This window comes from Macrobrachium rosenbergii, chromosome 5 (genome assembly GCF_040412425.1).
Source record: "Macrobrachium rosenbergii isolate ZJJX-2024 chromosome 5, ASM4041242v1, whole genome shotgun sequence".
Lineage (NCBI taxonomy): Eukaryota > Metazoa > Arthropoda > Malacostraca > Decapoda > Palaemonidae > Macrobrachium > Macrobrachium rosenbergii.
The window spans coordinates 29,062,781-29,070,960 of record NC_089745.1 but is presented as its reverse complement, the minus strand read 5'-3'; positions in this window follow the sequence as shown (position 1 = coordinate 29,070,960).

The following is an 8,180-nucleotide window of genomic DNA, read 5'->3' as shown; positions in this document are numbered from 1 at the left end:
TTCTACACCAACAACATATATATATATATATATATATATATATATATATATATATATATATATATATATATATATATATATATATATATATATATATATATATATGAATGTCTTTTACTGTAATACCACAGTGTAATATGAATATAAGAAGGCCCATATAACATTATTTGAACATTGCAACCATATATTTCAGGCACTTACTTCTGTGCCCCTGTTCACTGGTAGAATATGGACAGATGAAATGTTACAAGGGTATATTTACAAAGCATATATAGGTGTGGCATTAAGTCTCCGATGGTATGCAGGTGACTGTTTCCTAAGAAGGAGGAGAATAACCAATTCCCTAGTGGTTTTTGGCCTCATTAACTCCCGTTTTGCAATGATTCTGGTGGTCGTGTTCCCTGGGACACCTTCTTCAGAAGCGGTCTGAGGATTAAAGCGTCGATGTCGTCTGATTTCCAATGTCCTCCTGACAAGTTCATATTGTTGGTTTGATTGATGATAGCAGATTCCAGCATCTTTCTTTTGTACGGAGAGCTACTTTTGAAAACCAGCTCTGCCCCGCTCCAGTTTATGGAATGGCCTGTATCTCTGATATGTAGGAAAATCCCCGAACTCTCCGAAGCATATCTTACCAACCTTTTGTGCTCTATTATTCTTTGCGAGAGCTATCTACCTGTCTCCCCTACGTAAATCTCGCTACAATTGCTGCACAGTATCTTGTAAACTCCGGCTTTTTCCCCTTTGTTTTTTAAGCATACGTTAATGAGCAAGCTCCCAATGGATTTGGGATAATGTAAGATAAAAGGATTGTTAGACCTGAGTTGTTCTGTGGCTTTTTGGATGTTTTTGTCGTACGGAAGCTTTATTTTGTTGTTAAAATCTATTTGTCTGTTGTGAGTGGGACCTTTGTAGTATATTTTATTCGCTTGTTTGATAGCCTTCTCGATAATGTGGGGTGGGTACAGCAGTTGCGTTAGGTGTTGGCGGATCGTGTTGAATTCTTTATCTAGGTACCCATGAATATGTTCAAATGGGTATGTATGTATATATATGTACGTATGAACTCTCAGGCCTATCATAACACTATTTACACGACACGACAGAACCATATATTTCGAATAACAAACTTCTTTATTCCTGATCACTGGAGAATATGGAAATTTCATACGTGACAAGGGTACTTACATGGCATATACAGACTACTACACACAAATTGAAATGTCTAATGATCTGTTCTGTATCTTCTAAAGAAATCATGCAATTGCTAGTTTTCTAGCAATTGCAAGAATAAGTAAATGGAAAGACTCGTGAATTTCTCCTTATTCCTGAGAAGCTTGTCTAAAGCAAAAAAGTAAAATATTGATTGATCCAAAGTCTTGATAAAAAGATAGTATCTACCATTACCTTGTATAGAAATTGCATAAGAGAACATATACCCAAATAGCATGCATATATACTGTATACACACACACACACACACACACACACACACACACATATATATATATATATATATATATATATATATATATATATATATATATATATATATATATATATATATAATATAATCATGAAGCTACAAATGTCTCTTAATATCAAATTCACGCTACCTCAGGAATATCTCCGATGGAGAATTTGATATTAAGCGACATTTGTAGTTTCATGATTGTATATAAATCACTGTGTGATAAAAAATGTCATAATAAGAGCTGCGTGTTCCAAACGTACCAACGAACTATCATGGTGGAGGTGGGTCATTGCCGAAGCTAAGTACAATTTCCCCACTCACGACGGAAAAAACAGTACAGCAGACTCGGTAATGACTTATACCTCTTTGATGGCGTGGTGGTAACGTCTACTGGAGTCGCTGAATAGCCCGTCTCAAGGGTTCGTGTCCCAACGGGTACCAATTCATTTATCACTTATGTAAATTCCCCTTCGGTGATAATTCTCCATCGGAGATATTCCTGAGGTAGCGTGAATTTGATATTAAGCGACATTTGTAGCTTCATGATTGTATATAAATCATGGTGTGATAAAAAATTTCATAATAAGAGCTGCGTGTTCCAAAAGTACCAATGAACTATCATGGTGGAGGTGGGTCATTGCCGAGGCTAAGTACAATTTCCCCACTCACGACGGGAAAAAACAGTACAGCAGACTCGGTAATGACTTATACCTCTCTTGATGGTGTGGTGGTAACGTCTACTGGAGTCGCTGAATAGCCCCATCTCAAGGGTTCGTGTCCCAACGGGTACCAATTCATTTATCACTTATATAAATTCCCCTTCGGTGATAATTCTCCATCGGAGATATTCCTGAGGTAGCGTGAATTTGATATTAAGCGACATTTGTAGCTTCATGATTGTATATAAATCACGGTGTGATAAAAAATTTCATAATAAGAGCTGCATGCTCCAAACATACCAACGAACTATCATGGCGGAGGTGGGTCATTGCAGAGGCTAAGTACAATTTCCCCGCTCACGACGGGAAAAAACAGTACAGCAGACTCGGTAATGACTTATACCTCTCTTGATGGCGTGGTGGTAACGTCTACTGGAGTCGCTGAATAGGCCTGTGTCCAGGGTTCATGTCCCGACGGGTACCAATTCATTTATCACTTATATAAATTCCCCTTCGGTGATAATTCTCCATCGGAGATATTCCTGAGGTAGCGTGAATTTGATATTAAGCGACATTTGTAGCTTCATGATTGTATATAAATCATGGTGTGATAAAAAATTTCATAATAAGAGCTGCGTGCTCCAAATGTACCAACGAACTATCATGGTGGAGGTGGGTCATTGCTGAGGCTAAGTACAATTTCCCCGCTCACGACAGGAAAAAACAGTACAGCAGACTCAGTAATGACTTATACCTCTCTTGATGGCGTGGTGGTAACGTCTCCTGGAGTTGCTGAATAGGCCCGTGTCAAGGGTTCGTGTCCCGACGGGTACCAATTCATTTATCACTTATATAAATTCCCCTTCGGTGATAATTCTCCATCGAAGATATTCCCGAGGTAGTGTGAATTGATATTAAGTGACATTTGTAGCTTCATGATTGTATATAAATCACGGTGTGATAAAAAATTTCATAATAAGAGCTGCGTGTTCCAAACGTACCAACGAAGTATCATGGCGGAGGTGGGTCACTGCCGAGGCTAAGTACAATTTCCCCACTCATGATGGGAAAAAACAGTACAGCAGACTCGGTAATGACTTATACCTCTCTTGATGGCGTGGTGGTAACGTCTACTGGAGTCGCTGAATCGCCCATGTCAAGGGTTAGTGTCCCCGACGGGTACCAATTCATTTATCACTTATATAAATTCCCCTTCGGTGATAATTCTCCATCGGAGATATTCCCGAGTAGCATGAATTTGATATTAAGCGACATTTGTAGCTTCATGATTGTATATAAATCACGGTGTGATAAAAATTTCATATATATATATATATATATATATATATATATATATATATATATATATATTATATATATATAAATGATAATAATATATCTTATATGTGTGTTTTCTATAAATTTAATAAGTTTCTGTACTACTGATATATTCTCTCTTGTGTTTGTCGTGTACAGTGTGATTTTAAAGATAAGATGCATTTTCCTATTAGGCTCTTGTGTTCACAGCTGAATGTTTGTTCAGGTGTCAAGTGGGTGACCACAGGAAATCCTTTATGCAAGAGACCCTAAACCACTTAAGTTGTCAACTAAAAGGGAGATGAGATGACAAGTTAGATAACCATGCCTGGTATAAAAGTTTGTTGTTTGCACAAGTGTTAAGACAGGAAATCCTCCATTAGCTAAAGAGATGTGGGATGACAGGTTTAGATAAGCTGCCTGATCCAGAGGCCTTTTCTGTTTACACAGGTGTGAGTACAGGAAATCCCTGTCAATTATACAGATGAGAGGACAGGCCTATATAGCTCTTTGGAACCTGGGAAAAATTATCTTGTTTATTTTCCTTCTCCAGGAGAGAAAACTGTTTATTCTTGTTTTTTCCCAGGGAAAACTCCCAGAGTGGCCTATTTCCAAAAATGCCTAACTGGTAACACAGGTTTACTCTTATAGTAGAATTTTGGGAAGCTGATCAGTTCAGACAGAGACTTTGTAGAGTTAGGTTGGTCTCTCTCTCTCTCTCTCTCTATCCTCTCTTCCTTCAGAAGAGAGTAAAATTTGTAGTCATACTCCAAACATATAAGTTAAAATCTGAGTTTTTGAAAACTGTTAGTGTAACAGCGCCATATAAAAACAGTGTTTTGAGTTGCAGCAAGGAGTTTACTCAAGTGTTCAGAAACTTGCATAAGGTAAAGTGGATTTTACTTATTTTTTCCATGGTAAAATAGGGGTGTCAGATAGATTTTGACTTAGTGAAATTACTGTTGATAAATCTTTTGTGCATTTTTTGTATGATCTTGTTTTTGCATTTTTGTGTGTTCTTGATTTTGCATTTTTTCTGTGTTCTTGTGTTTGCAATTTCATAGTGTTACCCAAACTTTTGTGTTGGTGATTTAACATTTATTTACTTAACATTTCACATATCTTGATATTTTAACATTGCATACCTGATTTCATTTTCATTTATTAAGATTTCTTTTCCAAATCTTGAGTAAATCTTGATAGTTTGAATTTTGCTTAGTTAACATAATTTCTTGATAAATTAAAGTTTTGGTGAATTAATCTTGTTTAAGAATTAATGAAATCTTATATTGTTTTCAAGTAATAGTAAATTTTTTCAGATTGTGAATTCTAATTATAACTTTTGAAGTTAGAAATAAATTTTTGTATTTAAAGTTTTAAAAACACAGTACTTCATTTTTGACCACCAGTGAATAGGGTTATCTGTGTATGCACCAGGTAAGTGATAGACATGTTTTGTGAATTAAGACCAGGTAAACAATTATAGTTGTTTGATAGAGTGATGCCCCTTTTGTCTAGTATATCTCAATACCTCACACATAACTTGATAAACCTAGTTTGATATTTCAAGTGATAAGCAAGTCATAAAGGGATCACTGTTACCTTTAGGGTGTTCAGTCGTAATTTTATTGTTATGAGGATTCAGGTATCTGGCTGAAGTGAGGTAAAATTTTGGATTTTGCAACTAGTTGTGTGATAAACAGGTACTTGGTCACTTCGTGACAATATATATATATATATATATATATATATATATATATATATATATATATATATATATATATACACATACATATATATATATATATATATATATATATATATATATATATATATATATATATGCGTGTGTATGTGTGTATTTATGCATCATTCTATAAATTACATTCACGTTCAAGTATCCGGTCGAAACCCAACTGTTCTGGTCCCTGTTTCTTGATATTTCCTCATTAATAAACAAATAGGTATAAAACACTTTAAACGTAATAATACGCAGTACCTACATCCACTCATGCGCACATTCAGAACCATTAAGCCATTATATTTTCTACACCTGTTAACTGCCGGTACTTTGATATATGAAAGCTTCCGAAATTTCCCAATGGTATTTCTTATGAAAAAAATATTATGGCTAAGTCGAAAAAAGCATTTGAATCAGCCCAGTTAATTAAAACTTTATTGTGAATGTCGTCAATACATCATATAATTCTACTTTTACTTTCATCGGAATGACCGAAGCAAAACAAGACAGAGATCTTAGCATACGAACACTGCATACGCAATCCTTTTGGGAACTCTTCAGGCAACACTACAGGGTTGTACCGAACGTGCAAAAGGCATTTTGAGACGTATTGTAAAGAGCGACGTACTGTTGCGTTAACCGACTTCCTAATGTTTCTTGCAGTACTATCTCAAGATATACAAAAAAACTTGACCCAAGTTTTATTATACATCCGATTGTATATATATATATATATATATATATATATATATATATATATATATATATATATACATATATATACATATACGTATGTATGTATGTATGTAAATATATATATATATATATATATATATATATATATATATATATATATATATATATATATATATGTGTGTGTGTGTGTGTGTGTGTGTGTGTGTGTGTGTGTGCATGTGTATGTGTGTAATTTAACTTTCTGTCAATTTATAATATTCAGAATGAAAGCTTTCTTACATAACATCCTTTCAACAGCATACAGTTTGGAAAATGATTAAGGGAACACACTCACATTCTTCACATACAAATTTGTGCAAATGTTGAATTTCGCTAGAGTTGATTTAGTTGTGAATATACAGAAGCGCAATCTCACGAACTGTAAATGCAAATGATATGGCTCTCCGTTTTTCAGTTGTAAATGCCTGAATCGTGAAGAATATTATATGCATCGATATTCAAGGCTTCCAGTGAAAAACAAGAAAAAACAAATATTCTTTTCTGATCACGGACAACTTTGCACTTCTTCCATCATTATTTCATTATAATTCTAATAATCGTTAAACTGAAAAGCGTTTTATTAGTGAAACTGGTTTTTCTTCCATTTTCTGCCTTAATGTAAAATGAAAACGTTCAACATTCCTCAAACTCCAATCTCAAATTAATTCCACGTTTTTCATAATCAAAGACCTTCAAAATATATCTCCAACATTACAACGAACATGTTATCCTCATCAGCGGGAATAACACTCTGGGTTCGAGTACCAAGCCTTAGCTTAATCCTGTACCTCGTTATTCGTGATGTAAACAACATGCAACTACAAAGAGCCGTGTTTACTCTTTATAAAAAAAAAATGTTTCCCTTAATCTGATGCTGTTTTCAACAGCGCTGGAAAACATGAGCGCTTAAAGCTCAAATTCAGTGACAATTTATGGTATTAATGACCTGCCCTTTCGAAATATGTAACGTCTTTTTATCATTACAATAGGTTCTCTAATCATTTCAATTGATTACTGAGCATTTGTACAGGAAAGTCGCTACCTTGACTTTCAAGTTTTCATAGAAGAAACCAGATGTGAAAATTGAAAGGAATGAAAAGTTGAATGTATAAAACTATTGGCAAATGGAATGTGCTACAAAACTGACTGCTCATAAACACGCGCACAGACACACACACACACACACACACACACACACATATATATATATATATATATATATATATATATATATATATATATATATATATATATATATATATATATATATATATATATATATATATATATATATATATATAATACATATAAAGTAAAATGCCAGGTAAGTGTGCTTCTTTCTATCCTAACATAAGAGAACTCCAATCAAGGACTGCGGAAATCTATGTCCCACAAAGATTTCCGCACTAGCTAATGTCAACCACACACATTAAGACCTACTATAAATAATGCAGTCTAACACTTGAGATAATTTATCTGCGGTGGAAAACATCATGGGCAGCTCTTTCAATTCAGCAACTTAGGCTGTTTGTTTCCCCAACCCACAGTATGCCTAAAATATATACGTAGATAAATATGAATAGTCTTTCAATTCTGACAGGTCCTTGTCTTGGTGAGCAACACACTTCCCGACCTCATGGAACTTTAAGGTGGTAATCATACAACTAGAGATGATACTATTCATGTTTACAGACAGCCGTAAGCTAAAGGTGTTTTTCCTATAAGCTTTAGAAGGCAGAGCGTGCTTCCTCATTGGAAATGTATTCATACCAGACTAGAAAATGGAAATATCGGAAACATGCCCATACTGGCTGGTTTGCCTAAAGTTTAAGAGTAAATGATCAATTCCAGCTATCTACCATGACTGTGCGTGTGGAAAAAAAAGAAATAAGGAAGACGAAGAACAATGTACATTTTACGTTGAACTTCAAAATAAGAATGATTGACGATGTTGTCAACACATTACTAGTAGATATCTGAAATACGTTGGCAAGGCTGGGGAATAATATTCACTTGTTCCGCCTTGATGTCAATAAGCCACACTCACACATACACACACACACCCACACAGAGTAAAATGTTTCATATAGTCTTTATACCACTAGCGACCTGTGCGTTCCCATGGCAAATCCATTAAGTAATGGTACGACCTAAATTCTTACCCCCAAAAAATTAGAACTTGAAAGAACTATTTCCTTTTAAATAAATTTCGTTGAGGATAAGGTATTACCTATCACTCTCCAGGTATTGCAAA